Source organism: Myotis yumanensis, unplaced genomic scaffold, assembly GCF_028538775.1.
Source record: "Myotis yumanensis isolate MYYU_CA2020_CCGP unplaced genomic scaffold, mMyoYum1.0.hap1 SCAF_1, whole genome shotgun sequence".
Lineage (NCBI taxonomy): Eukaryota > Metazoa > Chordata > Mammalia > Chiroptera > Vespertilionidae > Myotis > Myotis yumanensis.
In genome coordinates, this window is record NW_027223752.1 from 35,759,632 (window position 1) to 35,782,721 (window position 23,090).

Sequence of the window (23,090 nt, forward strand, 5' to 3'; positions counted from 1 at the left end):
AAAAGAAGACACCACCTGTAAAAATACTTAGGCTAAAATATTTAAACATTTCAATACTGTTTGAAGATTTCAGGCAATTTATTTTAAAAATTTAAAGAAGTAAAGCTATTTCAAAATTACATTTTAAATAAAATATCAATGAACCAATATTATAGATTAATTTGGCTAAAAAACTGCTTAAAGCATGTAAATATGTAAAAAAAATTATTCTGTTTTTGTGACCTTTCATCATTTTAAGATAATATAAATAAACATTTTAGTTGTCATTTTAAAGCACATGCTTAGTATTTGTTATTTTTAAAGACACGGTTTTATTTTTTAAAATAGTTTTTTCTTTAAACTGGCTTTATGGGTCCACCAATATAAATCTAATTTCTTAGTCAATAATATTTCAAAACATGTAATTTTGTTTTAATGTCCCATTTCTCTCTCAAACATGAAGTTGTTAGGAATGATAAATTAATTATACATTTAACTTACCAATGAACTGATACTACTTTACTGCAGTTCACTAACCAATTGGACAGAGACAGAGTCCAAAATTACACTGCTGGAGATTATTGTAAACAGAGCAAAACTGGCTTAAGATGATATAAAATGTTGCATTCCAAGAATCTACATTATGAACTTTCTGAGATGAACTACAGGCAAAACAAAAATTTGGGTAAAAAATTCAATTATGGTATTATTAACACTTCAAAAGATATTTTGATTACATATTCTTTAAGTGACAAACTATTTTCAAGAATACTTCCTATAGTCCAATACTTGCACATGTGAAAAATATGTCATGAGCACTAGCATTTTTATTATATCAATATTTGAATAGCAAAGATGGACCAAATCCCAATGACCATCAACAAAGGACTAATTAATTGAATTATGGCATATCCATAGAGCAAAATGCAATACAGCTATTAAAGGAAGATAGGTCTGTGAATTCAATGTTAATGAAACAACATACGTTAAATAAGGTGTCTTTAAATAGAAACACACGTAAAAAAAAGCTTATTTATTGTTTGTTGATGAAAATGTTTTGATCAGAAGCTTAGTCTGTATTTTCTAGCCCTGTATTTCCCCTAGGAGCAATGATTCAGTGTTTGTTTATTCAGTGTTCATGGTGACTTTATATAATATAACCACTCTGAATAATGAGGGGATTAAAAAAAGAGAGTTCTGATTATGCTGATATTGAAAGATCTTTGAAATATAATGTTAAATTAAAAAAAACATGAAGAATGTACATTTATTAAGAAGTGTGAACTTTTACTCAAATAAAAATTAAGTACATATACATATACATACATACATAATTATAAAAATGTATACATGTATGCCCCACCCTGGGGACCAAGCCCACAACCTGGGCTGTGCACTGACTGGGAATCAAACCTTGACCTCCTGGTTCATAGGTGCATGCACAACCACTGAGCCACATCAGCTGGGCTGTAAGCAGATTTTTAAGCAGAAACTTTGCAGGTCAGAAGGGAGTGGAACAATATACTCAATGTACAGAAAGAAAAAAAAATCTGCCAACCAAGAATACTCCACCCAGCAAAACTGACATTCAGAACTGAAGGAGAGATGAAGGGTTTTCCAGACAAGCAAAATGAAGGAGTTCATCACCACTAGACTGACTTATAAGAAATGCTAAAGGGATTTCTTCAAACTGAGAGCCACTGTGGAAAAACGGTATGGTAATTTCTCAACATTTTAAATGTTAGAATTACTATAGGATCAGCATTTTAACTTCTAAGTACATATCCATATGAATTGAAAGCAGGGTCTCAAAGAGATATTTGTACACTCATGTTCATAAGCAACATCATTCACAATAGGTAAATGTGGAAGTAACCCAATGGTATATCAACAGATGATTGATAAGTGAATTGTGCTATATACATACAATGGAATATTATTTAGCCCTAAAAAGAGAGAAATATTTGACATATGCTACAACTTGGATGAACTTTAAAGACAATACACTAAGAGAAATAAGCTATTCACAAAAGAACAAATAGTATATGATTCTTCTTATATGAGATTTCTGGAATAGTCAAATTCATTCAGACAGAAAGTAGAATGCTGGTTGCCAGGAGCAATTCCTGGGAATTGGAGGGGAGCACAGAATGGGAGTTTATGTAGAATGGGAGTTTAGTGTTCAATGGGTACAGTTTCATCTGGGGAAGATGAAAATATTCTGGAGGTGATGGTGGTGATAATTTCACAACAAAATGAATGTACTTAGTATCACTGAAATACACACTAAAAATTTAAGATGGTACATTTTATGTTATGTATTTTTAAAAATTGTGTGACAAAAAGCCACTTCAGAGAACATTTTGTCCCTTCCTTAAAATGGTAAATATTAAGTTACCACATGACCAAGCAATTCCAATCCTTGCTATATATGAAAGAGAAATTAAAAGATACTGTCCTATAATAACTGTACAAGAATGCTAACAGCAGCATAATTTATAATATCAAAAAGCGGGAAAACCCAAATGCCTCTTAACCTAATGAATGGATAAACAATTATGATATATCCATACAATGGAATACTATTTGGCAATAAAAAATAACAAAATACTAATATATTCTACAACATGGAGGAACTTTGAAAATATTCTGGCAAACTCATTAGTCAACAGAGCCAAATATCAACAGTACAACGATTGAAAATTCTTTTGAGAGCCGAATTTTTTAAACTTAAATTATATAGGTAGGTACATTGTTATTAACTTAATTAGGGTACTCATAAGGCTTAGGAAGAGCCACACTCAAGGGGCCAAAGAGCCGCATGTGGCTCGTGAGCCGCAGTTTGCCGACCACGGTACTATGCTGAATGAAAGCAGTCACAAAAGAATATATTTTTAATGATTTTATTTATGCAAAATATCCAACTATATAGACGCAATGCATAGATTCATGATTAACTAGGAAAAGTAAAATGGGAGAAAATGAGGAGCAGCTGTTAATGGTTCAGGGTGTTTTTCTGTGGCAATGAAAATAGTCTACAATTGATAGCGGTAATGATTGTACAACTCTGTGAATACACTAAAAGCCAATGAAGTGCATACTTTAAATGGGTGAATTGTATGTATGTGATTTATATCTCAATAAAAAATAAAACTTTAAAAATTTTCAAAAGATATGAAAGGAGGGTAGTAGATCTGATCAGGTTCCCTACTCACTCCCTGCTTCCCCAAAATTAGTTAAAATAAATTCACGGAGAATTAGAAGCAGTATTCCAAACACAAACTGAGCAAGTCTCAATTTCCTCAGTGACACTCAGGTCAACTCTAAAACAGTGTGTGCCATTTTTGCTATTACACTTTAAGGGAAACACTAAGAAACTACAGCTCATTCTGGGTGTCTTTCTCAAATTGAATTATCTTGACTAAGTCATTGATCTGAATAAATCAATGAAATAACTAAATTTCAGTTATAAATAATGTATATAATAATTGACCAAATTTGGAATGTAATATACTTCAGCAGGATAGACAACTGCACTTCAGATTACATATTTTTAGCAATATCTGACACTTTCCCAAGCCACAATCCTTTACAGAGGTTTCTGGTAGCAAAAAAGAGTAAACTGAATTCCATTTCATTACACAGTCACAAATATTATTACAAGGACCATGACTACTTTATTCACCATTATTTTCTAGGTCCTACTATATTAAATGACACACATTAGGTACTAAAGATATATATCCCTAGCCAGTTTGGCTCAGTGGATAGAGCGTCGGCCTGCGGACTGAAGGGTCCCAGGTTTAATTCTGGTCAAGGGCACATTCCTGAGTTGCGGACTCAATCCCTACTGGAGGGCATGCAGGAGGCAGTCGATCAACAATTCCTTCTCATCATTGATGTTTCCATCTCTCACTCCCTCTCCCTTCCTCTAAAATCAAGATACACACACACACACACACACACACATACACACACACACATACACACACACACACACACACACTGAGTGGCCAGATTATTATAACCACCTGATGTTTGTAGGCAAATTAGCTATAATTTCGTGCTGAAGTTGCTAGAGGGCCAGACCATTATAAATCAGGAAGCAGGTTGTTTACCACGACAGTAGAAGTGATGTTTTTCTGAAGATATGGGTGAACAACGCGATTTAACAGCCTTTGAATGTGGGATGGATATATATATCTATATATATATCTACATATATCTATATATATCTATCTATATCTATATCTATATCTATATCTATCTACACTAATAAAAGAGAAACATGCAAATTGGTGTCACTCCGCTATGCCCACCAGCCAATCAGAGCGACTATGCAAATTAACCCAACAAAGATGGCGGTTAATTTTCATATGCAGGTGTGGAGCGAAGACTGAAGGCTCCGGGCCGGAGTGAACACTGAAGACTGAAGACTGAAGAGGCTTGGCTTCTCCGCTGCGGCCAGACCAAAGGACTGGGTCCCGGGTGCCGGAGGAAAACCAGTGCCAGCAGCCAGGGGAAGGAAGGCCTATTGCACGAATCTCTTCATGCAATGGGCCTCTAGTATATGAGTGTGTGTGCGTGTGTGTGTGTGTGTGTGTATACACATATACATATATACACATACACACACACATATACACACATATATACATACACACACATACACACACACACATACACACACACACACTGAGTGGCCAGATTATTATGACCACCTGACATTTGTAGGCCAATTAGCCATACAATGCATTGTATGGGATATGGAAGCCGACATCTTTGCTGTCTGCAGTTACCAAGATAAAACGTCTCCAATTCGCACAGGAACACAGGATTAAACAGTCGGGCCTTGAAAAAAAGTCATGTGGTCCGATGAATCATGTTTCCAGTTGCATCATGCAGATGGCAGAGTGAGAATTTGGCGGAAACAGCATGATAGCATGGGCAGTGTAATGGTTTGGGGCATGTATTCCTGGCATGATTTGGGCCCTTTAATTTGTGTGGAACAACGTCTGAATAGCATAAATACCTAAGTATTATTGCTGATCAAGTTCATCCTATCATGTTGATGGCGTATCCCAATGGAGATGGCTTCTTCCAACAAGACAATGCGCTATGCCATGGTATTCGTATTGTGCACGAGTGGTTTCAAGAACGTGAGGTAGACTTTACCTTGCTTAGGAGGCCCCCACAATTACCAGATCTCAATTCAATTGAGCATTTGTGGAACAAAGTTAAAAGAGCCATCAGTCAGCTGGTTCCACAACCATCAAATCTCACAGAACTGGACAGTGCTATTCAGGCATGGTGTCAGATTCCTCGCATCACCTTTCAGCATCTTGTGGAGTCAATGCCAAGAAGAACTGCCACAGTATTGATGGCAAAAGGTGGCCCAATGAAGTACTGATGGGGTGGTCATAATAATCTGGCCACTTAGTATATGTACTAGAGGCCCAGTGCATGAAAATTCATGCACTGGAAGGGGCCCTCAGCCTGGCCTGCCCCCTCTCACAGTCCAGGAACCCTCAGGGGTGGGAGGCAACCCGACGATCACACCTCTATTGCTGCCACTGCCAGCAGTGCAAGCCTTGGCTGGTCCTGGTTACCTGAGCCTCTGGCCAGCCCTGGGAAGCTGGGTGGCTGGGAAGCCACCATCTGAGGCTTGCTTGCGCCTCGGGATGGCCCTGAGTGGCTGGGCTGCCGCCATCCAAGGCTTGCTTGCACGTTGGGCTGGCCCTGGGCAGCTGCCATCTGAGGCTTGCCTGCACCTCCGCTGGCCCTGGCCAGTAGCCACCGCCATTTGCAGCTTGCCTGAGCCTCAGTCAGTGGGGGTGCAGGAGGACCCAAGGCCCCTGGCGGCGCTGAGGGGACTCGGGTGGCAGGCGCATAGAGTAGCCGGCCCTGGCTGAGGAATGGAGGATACTCTCAATGACATGAGTTATAACTTCCAATTTGTTGGACACCACAGTCAGGCTTCAGCTTTGGGGGAGGGAGGAAGAGAGTGATGAGCAGCTCATTGGAGGAGCCTATGCGAGCTGTCAGTCAGTGGGGAGTGCAGGAGGACCCGAGGCCCACAGCAGGGCTGAGGGGACTCCGGGGGCAGGCGAGAGGAGCAGCCATCCCCACCCCCACTGTGGGTGCCGCCATCTTGTGACAGAGTGATGGTCAATTTTCATATTACCTCTTTATTATATAGGATATTTAAAGATATATACGCTAGCAGTTTTTTCCCTAAATTCATGGCTTAATAATAGAGTAAAAGATAATGTTTTAAATTAAGTATCCTAATTTCATTTCATCAATTTATGCTTTAAAAAGGTCAAGACTTAATATTATGCTGATTCCAATCTAAGTAAACTAAGAATTTACACTCAATGCCAGGTGGCTAAATGAAATTCTGAGCAGAATACAAATGTCACCTCATCCCATAACCTGCAACTCATATATTTTTCCAGTCTGACCATGTTCTTGGTGATTCATAAAAAAGGGAGTGATAAAACAGAACTTTAAAAATAAAGTAAATAAAAATATCTTCTTAACTTTTTAAATTATTGCCTTGCATAGAAATAAGATAATTTAGGACTGATTTACTCAAAATATGTTTTTCCTCTACCAAAATTATGCTATAAAAGTTTTTCTCAACATGAACTTGTAAGAAAATACACTTTGAAAATGCTTTCAGGGATCTTCCTTGATTTCATTATGAAAAAATAGAATTCATTTTTGGTTATGCCTATTCTCAGTATTCTGAGCAGTAAATACCGATAAATAAAAGCAGTGGGGATTAGTGAGGTCATCATTTCCTTTTACTTCTAGAGTTAGGTCTCTCATCTCATACACACAAAAATGCTAAAGCGTCAGAGGAATCTGTGTTGATCAAAGGCCATCAGGTCACCTGTGAGTAAATCATAAATAAGGCCATTAGGTCACCTGAGAGTAAATTTTTGTATGGAACACCAACAAAGGCTGAATGTTAGAATCAGATTGGTGTGAAGAGTAAGGAAAAGGCAGGTTTTGCCAAGGTATGTTCATTATACATTGGGTCTGTTACTCTCTTAGTCTATTCATTACCCATACATTCATTTAGTCATTAAATCACACATTCATTCCTTCATTCATCTATTTTAGGAATATTTCTGGAAGGACTACTAAGTATAAAATACTATATTGAGTGTTAGTGACACAACATTACAAATGAACATAGTTTCTACCCTTAAGGAGGTTATATTCCATTGACAAATACAGTCAGTGCTCATATAATGATAATATAATATAGGTAAAAGGCATGATAGGTGCTAACCTAACACATAGAAGGAGCACAAGTTAGACCATAGAAGGCTCCAGGAGGAAAAAAAAATCCAAGTTCAAACAGCCTTCCTTCTTAAATGGATTATCCTAAATTTTAAAATTAGGTTTCCTTCCAAACTTAATTTGCATTTATCTCAGAGCACAAAAAATTAGGGTAATTATCATTTACTACACTGTTTAGGTAGGAGCAGAAAGAAGTAGAAAGGACTGGCTTCCTTGAAACTGTTGCCCAATACTCTAATACTATGGAGATTTTTCCATCTGGGTAGAGGTAATTTAATTCTCCATAATCTCTCAAAAAATAATATTTGAAAATTTTTAAACCCTCAAAACATCTAGAAAAGAAACAAATGGTGGTGTTCCCTTAGCTTTTCAGTTGTTATTTCTTCCTAATTTGGGATGAGTCATACGCAGGTGTTCCTTAAAAAGCTCGTTAGGGAAGTATACTTAGCAAACTTCTTTACCTGTTTGATTGTTTTCCTAACACACAGCCAGCAATCCTCTACTAAAAATCCCATAGAGGAGTTCATATAGAGGACTCAATTGAGGCTTTTCTTCTTGCAGGTGTTGAGTCTCACTCAGATATCAAAATAAAACAAAACCAAAGGGATCAAGAATTCTACTTCACCTACACCTAACATAATTTGAGGGGGGAAATTACACACACACACACACACACATATATATATATATATATATATATATATATATATATAGTGAGATAACAAATAATCAAAAATCAAACACCTATAGGCCATACAAAAAAATATAATTTTAAACATTTTAATGTCAGTGTCTAGGTGGCCAAAACTAAGATATAGTCAACATCCTATATAATAAAAGGTTAATATGCAAATTGTCCCCTTGGGAGGAGTTCGACCGACCAGGAGTTCGACCGCTCACTATGACGTGCGCTGACCACCAGGGAGTGGTGTGGAATGAAGGGAGGCCCCAGCCGGCAGCCAGAAGAAAGGCTCTAGCCGGCAACCAGAAGGCCTCCATTGGCCCTGATCACTGGCCAGGCCTAGGGACCCTACCCTTGCACAAATTTCATGCACCTGACCTCTAGTATTTTTAATAAACTTAGTAACAGAAATTAAAACCACATGTGAATTCTTTATGCTGTACACCTTAAACTTATATAGTGCTTTATGTCAATTACATCCCAATAAAACTGGAAAAAATTTTTTAAACCAATAGATGTGACACCAAAACCAAGAAAGTGGAAGTGGAAAGAGCACAAATATGTGGTTGTCAGGTGGCCTTAGATAAATCACAACTTAGTTGAACTTTAGTTTTTACATCTCCAAATTGACAGTATTAAACTAGTTGAATATGACACCCATATAGGAAAGAAAATTTCAAAAGTATTGAGGCTATCAAACCCTAAAGTGATCCCCAACAATTCCCACATAATGGTATTTACATTTTAGTGTAATCCCCTTGAATGTGCTTGGAACATGTGACTTGTTTCTAACCAAAAAGTTATTCCCATGATTAGGTAGCATTATATGCAAAGGTGATGGAAGCTTTGGATGGAAACTAGCCAACACCAAAATGCAGTTAAAAAAAGGGGGGGTGGATATTCAGTCATACAACCACAAAAATTCTGCAAACAATTTGAATTTGTTTGGAGCAATATTTCCCCAGTCAAGTCTTCAGATAAAAATGCAACCCAGCCAATACCTTCATTGTAATATTGGGTGACTCTGAGCAGAAGATCCTGTTAAACCGTGCCAAAAATCATGACTCATGGAAATTGTAAGATAATAAACATGTGTTGCTTTAAGCCAGTAAGTTTGAGGTGATTTGTTGCACAGCATTCTAAAACTAATATAAGTAGAGAACCAAGATGGTGGTGTAGGTAAACACCTGTATTCACCGCTTCTCAAAATCACATCAAAATTACAACTAAAATACAGAGAAACCATCATTAAGAACCCCCTGAAATCTGGCTGAATGGAAGTCCTATAACTAGAGAAATAAAGATGAAAGCACATTGAGACTGACAGGAGGGGTGGAAGCACAAAATGGGGTGGTCTGACACCCACGTGTGGCATTTATTTAATCGGGAGGGATATCTCCAAGGACTCCCGTAAGAAACAGCCCCACACCAGACCCCCAACCCAGTGTTCCAGAGTTGGGAAGAGAAGTCCCCATAACTTTGGGCTGTAAAAACAAGCAGGGATTGTGGCTGACTACCACAGAGGCTGCTGGAGTCCCAGGTGTTTCTCTTAAAGGATCTGCACATGAACTTACAAGGTCTTGCTCCCTCTGAGGTCCAGTGCCAGGCTGTAGCTTTGGGGGAATCCAGGGTCATATGGGGAGGAACTGGACTGTTTGGTATCAGGGCAGGAACTTGGAGGTGGTTTTCTCTCAGACAGGAGTGCTTGCAAGGGTCACTGTTCCTGTACTGAAACCTCCATCTGAGCCTCCATCAGCCTACAGCACACTGTTCATTCCACCCTAATGATCCACTGAGACCCCGCCCCATCCAATTTGCAACCCCACCTAAGCTGTTTGCAGCTGTTTTTCCATATGAATTGTGAGTCCTGGCTCAGGCCTCAGTCTTTGCTAAAATCTCTTAAACAAGCAGCAGCTGGAGACAGTTGTCCCAAACCTATCAATGAAAGGCTCAATATCCAGCAACAGCACCACCTGCCTTGTTTCACAACTGGGTCTCATCTGGGCACTTCCTAGCCCAATACAAGTAGCAGCCATCTACAAATCACTCTGTAGCTGCTGTCAGGTGGATTCAGGCAGTGGCTGACTATGCACCTCCCAGGAGGGCTCCACGCCCGTGCACCCAGTGGACAGCTTCACACCATACCACGTTACAATTCTACACATCCACAAGTGACACACTGAAGGGGCAGACTCAGTGAGCACCAAAGCCCCACTGAAGCAAGTCCTACTCAACAGGGATTTCTCCTGCACAGAAGCTCTTCCATTGTAGACATAGCTGGTTCTCACAGCCAATTGGCCTAGAGGTCAATTCTTCCCAGTGATGCCAACAGCAATCAAAGCTCAACTACAAGACTGTGCACACAGTCCACACAGGGACACACCTAGAGTACCCAGCTAAGGTGACTGGGGAGACTGACCCACTGGGCCCTACAAGATACCTAATACACAAGGCCTCTCTTCCAATTCCAAGAGACATAATAGTTCTACCTAATACAGTGGGGCCTTGACTTACGAGTTTAATTCGTTCCGTGACGGAGCTCGTAACTCAAATTACTCGTATGTCAAATAAAAAGTGAACGAGTGAGACACGTGATGCTGGGCTGATGTTGTGGCATTCACTGTGACGTTCACTGCGCCAACTAGCGGTGGGGTATCTGAAGCTGGCTGGTAACCCGAATTTTAGCTCGCAACTCAAAGCAAAAAATCGGCCGAGAGACGGCTCATATCTCGAAAAACTTGTTAGTCAGGACACTCATAAGTCAAGGCCCCACTATACATAGAAACAAACACGGGGAAGTAGCCAACATGAAGAAACAAAGAAACATGTTACAAATTAAAGAAATGGAAGCAAGCAAAAACTGGATACAGAGTTCAAAACAATGGTTATAAGGTTACCAAGGATCTTAATGAGAGTTTCAAGGGATTAAATGAGAGCTTCAAAGGAATTAATGAGAGCAACCAGGGACTTAATGAGACTTTTGAGGATCTTAGTGATAAAAAGGACCAGTCAGAAATTAAGCATACACTAACTGAAATAAAGAATAATTTACAGGGATTCAACAGTAGAGTAGAACATTCTGAGAATTAAATCAACAATTTGGAATATAAGGAAGCAAAAAACACCCAATCAGAAGAGCAAAAAGAATCCAAACAATGAAGATAGTGGAAGGAGCCTCTGAGACAACTTCCAGGGTATCAACATTCGCATTATGGGAGTGCTACAAGGAGAAGAGAGAAAGAAAGATGTTGAAAACCTATTTCAAGAAATAATGATAGAAAACTTCCCCTACCTGGTGAAAGAAATAGACTTACAAGTCCAGGAAGCACAGAGAGTCCCAAACAAGAGGAACCCAAAGAGACCCACATCAAGACACATCATACCGTATTTTTCCGTGTATAAGACACCCCCATGTATAAGACATCCCCCACTTTTCCAACCCAAAATTAAGAAATCAATATTTTAAACATTTTGCTGGTTTTGCTCTTAATGCATTCTTCTTTTTTGCCATCTTAAGGGGTTGTTCTTCCTATTTTCTCCACTGTCTGATCATACACTCAGTGAGAGGCAGTCCAAATTAACTCTCTGCAGCTCTATTTCAATACTCTTTTGCATAGCTGATTATATTCACTTTGAATTTTGCAGAGTAAGAAAATCACTTACCAATATTTATCTTTTTATTTTTTTATATCTTTATGGGCTCAGAACTCTCCAGTCCCTGTTGCATCTCCACCTCTACCCCCCACCTCCAATTATGGCATCAGCTGATGCCAATAACAATAAGGCTTGTGATTGGAGGAAGCCTGTTTGACAAGGTATGGGCAGCTATGCACCCACACAGCTCCCTCCTCAGTGGACTTCTGTGTATAAGACGACCCTCAATTTTCAGTCTAACAATTTTAGAAAAAAAATAGCATTCTTATACACAGAAAAATACGGTAATTAAAATGCCAAGGACAAAGAGAGAATCATAAAAGCACCAAGAGAAAAGCAGTTAGTTATCTACAAGGAAGCACCCATATAACTGTTAGCTGATTTCTCAATAGAAACTTTGCAGGCCAGAAGGGAGTGGCAAGAAATACTCAAAGTGATTAATAACAAGGACCTACAGCCAAGATTATTCTACCCAGCAAAGCTATCATTCAGAATTGAAAGTCAAATAAAGAGCTTCACAGACAAAAAGCTAAAGGAGCTCATCACCACCAAACCAGTATTATATGAAATGTTGAAGGGTATTCTTTAAGAAGAGGAAGTGGAGGAGGAAGAGGAGTGCTGGAAGCTAATTCCAGCATGTCAGCAGGGCTGAATCATCTGGAATGGCTGAGGGCATTTCCGCACACCTAAAGATCTGCTTAGATGATTGCTCGCTGCCAGACAGCTGAGGGCATTTCAATCTACATGTTATTGCCTCCTGCTGGCCAAATACTTGAACAGCCGTAGGCAGTTCCAATCTAACAATGGATTCTGTATACTAAACCTTGACCTTTGATATGTATATCTACCTTGCTTTAGGACAATTTGTGTTAATAAAAAGCAAGGGGTCCAGAGATTCAGAGAACTTGGTTCCTTTAGCTAAGTCTTCTCTGGCTCCCCAAAATACCTTCCAAAATTATGTTTCATCTCTGGACTCTTTAAGAATTTACGCCGCAGCCCCTTCTCCAGATTCCTGAAATCCCTTGCAGATACCAAGAAACACACACCAGCAGAGGAGGAAGAGGAAGAAGAAATAGATAAAAAATATAAATAATAAAATGGAAATAAATACATATCTATCAATGATTGAATCTAAAAAAAACACACACAAGAAATCTAATGAACAAAATAAACTGGTGAATAAAATAGAATCAGAGGCATGGAAACATGGATCACACTGACAAATCTCAGAGGGAAGTGGGGTGGGGTGGGGGGGGGGGCGGGAAGAGATTTAATCAAAGATCTTATATGCATTACTTATGGACACAGACAATAGGATGGTGAAGGCCTGGGAGGGGTGGGAACTGGGTGGAGGGGGACAATGGGGAGGCAAAAGGGAAACATCTGTAATACTCTCAACAATAAAGATTTAAAAAAAAAAAAACGAAAAAAACTAATATATGTACACAATGCAATCATCCATTTGTTTACTCTGAGCATCAATGTCAGATGTGTTGATGTGTTCTAGATTAATGAAACACACAGCTATCAAAATTTTGTTTTAATCATTAGTTTTAACCTTTAGGTCCTTATTCGTCTTCAGCTAAACTGGGTTTCTAAACTACATAATATACTCATGGAGTTTCCATTTTCCTCTTAATATCTCTCTCTCTTTCTCTCTCTCTCTCTCTCTCTCTCTCTCTCTCCATTCCTCCCTCTCTTCTCTCTCTCTCCCCTCCCTCAATTTTTTTAAACAAAAAGGATCATTTCATTTTAAGGATCACCTCTTCTTGAAATAATTCATCTGTGTTCCCATTAAACTTTTATATGACCTATAATAATATTCCCGGTTAAAGTATTATAATGGAATGGTAAATGAGAATCTTTGACTCCTTTTCCCTTTTTGATTTATAGTGGTGAAGATCCTCTTTTTAAGAAAGAAATATGGAAAAACAGTAATAATCTGTTTTTATTCCACCTGCTGTCTAGCCAGTTGAAATCAATGAATTCAAGTGATTTGGTTCACATTTATGTATATGTATTACCATTAGCAAGTAAATAACTACTATCAATTAATTAAACTATGTAGTCCTTTAAAATTATTATAGATACTACCAATACCTATCTAAATGAGATACTATACCCAGACAGCAAAATGTTTTGTGTTAAAGTAATAACACTTCTTGAGAACGTATTAGTTCTTCCTTAAATTAACAAGTGAGAATTAGTATAGCACACATCTCTTGGTTTTACCACTATTTTTTTCTGGGACTACCTCCTCCCTCATTTATTTAAGGTATTCCACTATTCTGGCCTCAGGCATTTGTCCTATGACTAGTCAATTAATATAGCCTATACCCTGCCCACAGTAATTGAGTACACGACCAAATTAACAAAATTATAACTCTTCCAAGGGATTTTACATTTTAGAGCTAGAATTAAAGAGAGACCATGGAGCTAGAAGGAAGGAAATTCGAGTAAGTTGGCAGTCATTATACTGGTTTCATAGAGAAAGCCTGAATGCAGTAAGAGAAGCTAAAGCCAAAAAAGACCAGAGAAGATAATGGCAGTTACACAAACTCTCTAATTCTACTCTTGAATTATACATACATTCTCAGGAATGTTTGGAATGATGGAAATGAGGAAAGTCTTCCAAAACCAAAGTGGAATTTAAAGTCTTTGGATTTGTAGTTCCGACATAGACCATACAACAACACCATAGCACCAGTCCAGGTTAAGCTGTATTATCCCAACATATACTTTACAGACCAAAAATATATAAGCTAAAAAGGAGTCTGATTAAAAATGATAAAAACTCAGATATATTATTATAAACAAGGCAGCTTTGGTAGCTTGTCTTAGATTTAGCAAACACTTGGTGGCAACGTAAAGTGAATGATCAGTAATGTTTAAAATGCTGTCATTGGAAAAATGTATTTTTCCACATCAAATAAAATTTATTTATAGAGTACCAAAAGATAACAATATAAAAACTCTTCAATTTGTTCAATAAATATTAAAGGTCTCAAAGATAGTCTAAATTGAAATTTAATAAATAGACAATTAAAAATTTAAATTCATCTACCTGGAAATGCAGTATGAGAATGTACAGCTATATGGAAAATAACCACTTCAAAAACCACTGTTTATCCTCTGCTGACTGGCATTTTTAAGAAATTCAATTCACCATAGCAACCTGTCTTAACACCAGCAGATAAGTACAGGCTATATTTAGATATGATTGCTTTCCAGCCTAGAATCCTGTCTTCCTTCATATTTAATGACATGATCCAAGGAACCAAAATATCATTCAATCAGATTGTAAGGTGAAGACAAGTATACTAAAGCAGATAAGGCTGTGTTTCAGAACCATGCAAAGAACAGTTTCCACCGAAGATGAAAATTTGTAAAGTACATAAAGGTAAATAACACTTTGATGCCTAAGAAATTTACAAACATATGTAACTATTTTGTCCAATTTTATCTTTCTTCTTAAAGATGAGAGACCATTATCAACCATTAATGATCTATAATATCAAAGTACATTTAAACTAGCAGATTGTTTTTTTATAATTAGTGTGCTGCACTTCCAATCTGGCATCTTCTAATTAAAACAGATTTTTTTTTTACTCAAAAGAAATCCTTTAGATGAGGTACAAGAGCAGTAGCAATATAAAACAAGTAATACAATACAAAATAAGGAAGATGAATTGATTAAAATGCTGTTGTTACAAAATTACTATGGACCTATTTGTACTTTATAATCTTCATAATGATAGTGAAAAGAATTTGTTATACTAAATAAGCACCATGGTTTTATACAGTTTACATCACAATATACCAAAATACCATAATAATAAAACATAAATACGTTTTATTTTTCTTTACTCTATAGATGAGTTGCATCAAAATCATTACTAAAGACAATATGTGAAGTCCAATTAAAAAATGCCAAGACCATATCATCTCACACTCTTTATGATGGCTACTATCAAAAACCTCCAGAAAACCCAAACAAACAAATAGAAAATAAAAAGGGTTGGTAAAGTGGATAAATTAGAACCCTTGCGCATTGTTGGTGGGAATATAGAACCATACAACCATTAAGGAAAATAGTATGGTAGTTCTTTAAAAAATAAAAAATAAAACAGAATTACTATATGACACAGCAATTCTGCTTCTGGGTATATAACCAATGAAGTGAAAGAAGGGTCTCAAACAGATATTAGTATACCTAAGTCCATAGCAGTATTATTCAAAATAGTCAAAAATTAGAAGCAACCTAGTGTTCACTGATGGATGAAAGGATAAACGAAAGATGGCATCTTCTTTTTTCTTCTTCTTCTTAAAGACCCTTTAACATTTCTTTTAATATTGGTTTGGTGGTAATAAACTCCTTTACCTTTTTCTTGTCTGGGAAATGCTTTATTTGCCTTCAATCCTAAATGATAGCTTTGCTGAGTAATCTTGATTATAGGTCCTTGCTTTGAATCATTTTGAATATTTCATGCCAATACCTTATGGCCCGCAAAGTTTCTGTTGAGAATCAGCTGACAGCCTTATGGGAACTCCCTTATAGGTAACTAACTGGTTTACTTTGATGCCTTTAAGATTCTCACTTTGTCTTTAAGCTTTTGCATTTTAATTATAATGTGTCTTAGTGTGGGCTTCTTTGGAGTCATCTTGTTTGGGACTCTCTGTGCTTCCTGAACTTGTATGTGTATTGCCTTCATCAGGTTACATCCTTATTTTTCCATATAAGTTGTCTTTAAATAATTTTTTAAGTGTTTTGATTGATTTTAGAGGGAGAGAGAGGAAGAGGGGAGAGGGAAAGAAAGAGATTAATTTGTTGTTCTGGTTATTTATGCATTCATTGGTTGCTCCTTGTATGTGCCCTGACCAGAGATCAAACACACAACCTTAGCATATTGGGACGACATTTTAACCAATTGAGCTACCTGGTCAGAGCCCTCACCTAGGTTTTCAATTATTTCTCTCTCTCTCTCTCTCTCTCTCTCTCTCTCTCTCTCTCTCTCTCTCTTCTCCTTCTGGAACCCCCATGATACTCTTGAAGTCATACCAGAGGCTCCTTATAACTATCCTCATTTTTTTTTTTTGGATTCTTTATTCTTTTTGCTGTTCTGATTGGGTATTTGCTGCTTACGTATCTTCCAATTGCTGATTTAATCCTCTGCTTCACCTACTCTACTGTTGATCCCCTGTAATGTATTCTTCATTTCAGTTAGTGTATTCTTCATTTATAACGCTCTTTGTTAGAGTTTCCATGTCCTTTTTAATGCTATACTGAGTTCCTTGAGCATCCTTACAACCATTGTTTTGAATTCTGTATCTGGGTAGTTTGCGTACCTCCATTCCATTAAGTTCTTTTTCTGGAAATTTCTCCAGTTCTTTCATTTGGGACCTGTTTTTTTGTTGTTGTTGTATTTTGACTGCTTCCTGGTGTTTGTTTCTATGTATTAGGTAGAGCTGCTACGACTCCCAGGTTGGAAGAATGCCCTCATACAGGAGGTGTCCTATAGGGCCCAGTGGCATAGCATCCAAAGCCACCTGAGCCAGGTGTACCAGGCGTGCCCCCTGTGTGGTCTTTGTGCACCCTCCTGTTTTAGTTCAGCTTTGAATGTTGATGGCACATCACTGGAATTGACTCTTAGGCCATTTGGCTGATAGGGTTGGCCATGACCACTATGGAGGATCTGATGTGCAGAAGCCAACCCTACAGAGCAGACTTGCTTCAGTGGGGCTTTTGTGCCCTCTGAGTCCAACCCTTGAGTATGTCACTCATGGAAGTGGTTGGGTTGTAATCTGGCATGGTCTAAAGCTATCCAATCAGTACACTTGTTATGAGACCTCCTGGTAAGTGCAGACTATCACTTATGTCCTGCCAGGGAACACCAGGCATGAGCTATGGCCGCTACTTGTGCTGGGCTTGGATAAGCCTGAGAGACGCCAATATGTGAACCAAGGCTGGCTGCACTAATGCCAAGGCTAGGTCCACTTAGCAAGGGGTATGGGATATGCAGAGGTCAAATGCTGCTTGTTTAAGAAACTTTAGTTAAGTTGGAAGCATGAGCCAAGAGAGGCCATTTGTATGAAAAAGCCACTGGAAAAACCTTGGGTGAGCCTACAAATTGAATGGAGTGGGTTTAAGGACATCACCAGGGTGGCACACAGTGTTAGCGAGATTGCTGGAAAGACAGATATAGCACCTGTCAGTTCTGTGGGGGGAGGGCTTGGCAAAAGAACAATGGCCTCTGCCAGCACTTTTGCCTGGCAGAAAACTGCCCCTCCAGCCCTGGGCCTGAAGCCAGATAATTCTGTTCCTCCCCATATGTTCTGATGCCTTTCAAGCTGCTGCCCCAGTGGTGCCACAGCTCAGATAGAGTGAGTCCAAGTAAATCTGTGCTCAGGCCCTTTAAGAGGAGTGCCTGGGGCTCCAGAAGCTCTCCATCTCATGCAGTCACCATCCAGGCTAGTTTTTACAGTCATATGTTATAGGGATTTCTCTTTCCAGCACTGAAATCCTGGACTGGGGGTTCTGGTGTGGAGCTGGGACCCCTGGCTCCTCAGAGGGGAACCTCGATAACCTCAATATCCCTACCAATTTTTTACTACCAGACAGGTGTGTGGGACCAGCCCTTTCCATGTCTACCAGTCTCAATGTGTCTGCTTCTTTATGTCCTTAGTTGTAGGACTTCTGTTTACTAGATTTCAGGGGGTACTGAATGATTCTTGTTCTGTAGTTTAGTTACAATTTTGATGTGATTGTGGGAGGTTCCAAGTACCTCATTCACTCATGCTACCAACTTGACCAGAACTCCCCAAGTCTAGAAAGTCTTGCTTAGGAATTCACAACTTTCTCTTCTTCCAAAGCATCTCTCCTTCATATGTTCACTCAATTCATTCAAGCCCAATAATTATTTTACTACAATAAAAAAAATCTTGGGGTGTATATTATATACAGTTTGAATAAATTACAGAGGGTCTATCATACTATTCCAGTAGCTTCATCAGATTAACGATATGAATTTGTCACTTTTGATTTGCATCTCTCAGATGATTAGTGACTGAGCATGTTTTCATATATCTCTTGCCCTTCTGTATGTATGCTTTCTAAAAGAGTCTATTTAGGTCCTTTGCCCATTTTTTTGATTGAACTGTTTATCTTCCTTTTGTTAAATTGTATGAGTTGCTTATAAATTTTGGAGATTAAACCCTTATCAAAGATAACATTGGAAAATATGTTCTCCCCTGCAGTGGGCTTTCTTGTTGTTTTGTTGATGGTTTCTTTCTCTGTGCAGAAACTTTTTATTTTGATGTAGTCCCATTTGTTTATTTTCTCCTTAGTTTCAATTGCCCTAGGAGCTGTATCAGTAAAGATATTGCTACGACCTATGTCTGATATTTTACTGCCTATGGCTTCTTCTAAGATTTTTATGGTTCCCCATCTTTTGTTTAAGTCCTTTATCCATTTTGAGTTTATTTTTGTGTATGTTGTAAGTCGGTGGTCTGGTTTCGTTGTTTTGCATGTACCTGTCTAATTTTCCCAACACCATTTATTGAAGAGACTGTCCTTGACTCCATTGTATGCTCTTGCCTCCTTTGTCAATATTAATTGAGCATAATGGCTTGGGGCAATTTCTGGGTTTTCTGTTCAGTTTCATTGGTCTGTATGTCTGTTCTTGTGCCAGTACCAGGCAGTTTTGAGAACCGTGGCTTGGAAATATAGCTTTGATATCTGGTATTGTGATCCCTCCAACATTATTCTTCTTAAGATTGCTACAGCTATTAGGGGTCTTTTTTTACTCTACATGAATTTTTGGAGAGTTTGTTCTAGATCTTTGAAGTATGCCATTGGTATTTTCATGGGGATTGCATTAAATCTGTAGATTGCTTTGGCTAGTATGGACATTTTAATGATGTTGATTCTACCAATCCAAGAACACAGTATATTCTGCCATTTGTTTATGTCTACCTTTTTCTTCAACGTCCTGTAGTTTTCCGAGTACAGGTCTCTTACCTCCTTAGTTAAGTTTATCCTAGGTTTCTTAATTTTTTTGGTGCAATGGTAAATGAGATTGTTTTTGGTTTCTCTTCCTGTGATTTCATTATTGGTGTATAAAAAGGCCATAGATTCTGGGTGTTAATTTTCTATCCAGCTCATTATGGAATATATTTATTAAGTCTAGTGGCTTTTTTGATGGAGTCTTTAGGATTTTCTATGTATAATATCATGTCATCTGTGAATAATGATGGTTTTACTTCTTCTTTTCCATTTTGGATGCCTTTTATTTCTTCTTCTTGTCTGATTGCTAAGGCTAGCACTTCTAGTACTATGTCAAACAGGAGTGGTGAAAGTGGGAATCCCTGTCTTGTTCCTATTCTTAGGGGAAACGGTTTTACTTTTTGCCCCATTGAGTATGATGTTGGCTGTAGGTTTGTCATATACGACTCATATTATGTTGAGGTATGATCCCTCTATTCCCACTTTGCTGAGAGTTTTTATCAAGAAAGGGTGTTGGATTTTGTCAAAATGCTTTTTCTGCATCAATTGATATGATTATGTGATTTTTGTCTCTCAATTTGTTTATGTGATGGATTACATTTATTGATTTGCAGATATTTTACCAGCCTTGCAGCCCCGGAGTAAATCACACTTGGTCATGGTGTATGATCATAATGCTGGATCCGATTTGCTAGAATTTGGTTGAGGATTTTATCATCTATGTTCATCAGGGATACTGGCCTGTAATTCTCTTTCTTTGTAGTGTCTTTATCTGTATTTGGGATTAGGATAATACTGGCTAAGAGCTTGGAAGTGTGCCTCCCTCTTGAATTTTTTGGAATAATCTGAGGAGGATAGGTTTTAGTTCTTCTTTGAATGTTTGGTAAAACTCCCCTGTGAAGCCAGCCAAACCAGGGCTTTTGTTTGCTGGAAGTTTTTTGATTACTGCTTCAATTTCATCGGTAGTTATCGGCCTATTCAGGTTTGTTTTTTTTTTATTCTTCCTGAGTTTTGAAAGACTTACATAAATCTTAAAGAAAAAGTTCTTTCCAAATCAAAGTGGCAAAGGCAAAATAAAAAAGTATTTTCCCCTAAATTCTCTTTTTTAAATACAATTTTTATTGATTTCAGAGAGGAAGCGAGAGGGTATGAGAGATAGAAACATCAATGATGAGAGAGAATCATTGATCAGCTGCATCCTGCATGCCCCACAGTGGGGATTAAGTCTGCATGTGCCCTCTTAGGGAATTGAACCATGACCTCCTGGTTCATAGGTTGATGATCAACTATTGAGCCACACCGACCAAGTTTCACTAGATTCTTACATTCTAGGCTAATGCCAAGTTAAGAAAATAATTTTTTTTTAAAATATATTTTATTGATTTTTTACAGAGAGGAAGGGAGAGAGATAGAGAGCTAGAAACATCGATGAGAAAGAAACATCGACCAGCTGCCTCCTGCACATCTCCCACTGGGGATGTGCCCGCAACCCAGGTACATGCCCTTGACCGGAATCGAACCTGGGACCCTTCAGTCCGCAGGCCGACGCTCTATCCACTGAGCCAAACCGGTTTCGGCGAAAATAATTCTTAATTAAGATAGTATCTGGGTACTTTAAAACAGAAAACTCAAAATTATTTTGTCCATTCAATGCAGTAGTGATCTGAGATAATTTTTTCTTAAAATACTAAGCTTAGATTTAGAATTTAGTTACAGGTTATATGATAAATATTCTACATTCTGGAAAGAAGTACCAAATTCTCTCAAAACACTATTATTCATTATTTTAATCTACTATCTATAATAATAAAAGCATAATATGCTAATTATACTGGACGCCCTTCCTTCTGGACAAAGCTGCAGTGGGCGGGGGCTGCAGCAGAGGCAGCCGAGGCAGCAGAGGCAACCGGCTACAGTGGCGGTGGGTGGGGGCCAGGGCCAAGTCACTTGCACAAATTTCGTGCTTTGGGCCTCTAACTGAAGTATAATTCTCCACAGCTTTTATATCAATAAATTCCACAGGAGCATATTATTTTCCACAAATATTGCATTAAACAGATATATATCCTATTACACAAAAATACAACTTACAAATAATAATGGATTTAATTGATTTGTTTAAATAAATATTACTCAACATTCATTGACTAGGAATATTTATATTCACATATACTAATTATATTCTTAATTATTTATAGGACTGAAAGGACAACTGTCAGTCTTCATTGGAATAAACACCCTGAAGAAAAAATATAGGAAATCCTTTTGATTAGGAAAAAAGAGAGATTAAGAAAAATAGTTGGAAAAAAAAAAGAAAAAGAAAACAAACAAAAAAAGAAAGAAAAGAAAAATAGTTGAGAGTTGGTTTTGGGAAGTCATTTCTGAATTCATTACATTAAAAATTTCAATTTTCAATCATTTTCAAAATTCTGTATCTATGACTATGGTATATATTTTTAAATGAATAAAAAATAATTAAGGAATCAATAACCTTCAGGTTCAACAAATTTTTGTTTTTTATTCCTCACAAAATTCTCAATGAATTACTTACAAAATTTGTGGGAGTATAGATTACATGTGATGTGGAAGACTAATATTTCCTGTTAATATATATTTTACTGAATACATTATACATCATTAAAGAAAGCACCACTGCCCTAGCTAGTTTGGCTCAATAGATAGAGCATCGGCCTATGGACTGGAGGGTCCTGGGTTCGATTCCAGTCAAGGGCACGTGCCCAGATTGTAGGCTCGATCCCTAGTAGCAAGCATGCAGGAAGCAGACAATCAGTGATTCTCTCTCATCATTGATGTTTCTATCTCGCTCCCTCTCCTTTCCTCTCTGAAATCAATTAAAAAATATATATATATATATATGAAAACACTGCTAAGCACTCAATTTTCTTTTCTCTGCTGCCCAGGGCTTAACTAGTCTTGATTTTTTTTTTTCCAATAAAAGGTGATCTTTCTGGGAGGGTATGTTCATATAGAAAATAGTATACATAATTCCCAGTAAATATACAACTGCAAAAATAAATTAATTCAAGGAATAGAAAGTGACATTATATTAAAGTATGGAATTGCCCATGAGCAAAAACATTAAAAATTAAAACCTTTAAAATTCTTCAAAAATCTTGGGCTATACACAGCTCTCTTATGTAAAACATGAAAAGTATATTGTTATGGTAAATTATTACATATTGTTATTACAAATTATTTTATGCATATTTGTAATTATGCTTATAAATATTATAAATTATTCACAAAAGCTTAAAATTGATGTAAATAAATTCACCTTTCCAAGCAAAGAAACTACTAATCATCTTCCCTGCCTAGTATCTACTGCCATATTGGCAAGATATCATCAGCCATTAGCCCTACCCCTTGAAAGTCAATTATTAATCATAACACTGTCCCTTCTTCTAAAATCTCTTATATTTCTAAAAAGTATTTTTTCCA

At 37.6% G+C, this 23,090-nt stretch overlaps 1 protein-coding gene across 15 annotated transcripts in view; it reads right to left on the minus strand.

Annotated features, from left to right (window-relative positions):
• GPHN (gephyrin) overlaps positions 1–23,090 on the minus strand; it is a 452,278-nt gene that overhangs the window by 337,147 nt on the left and 92,041 nt on the right. The gene's annotated exons all lie outside the window — the stretch shown is intronic.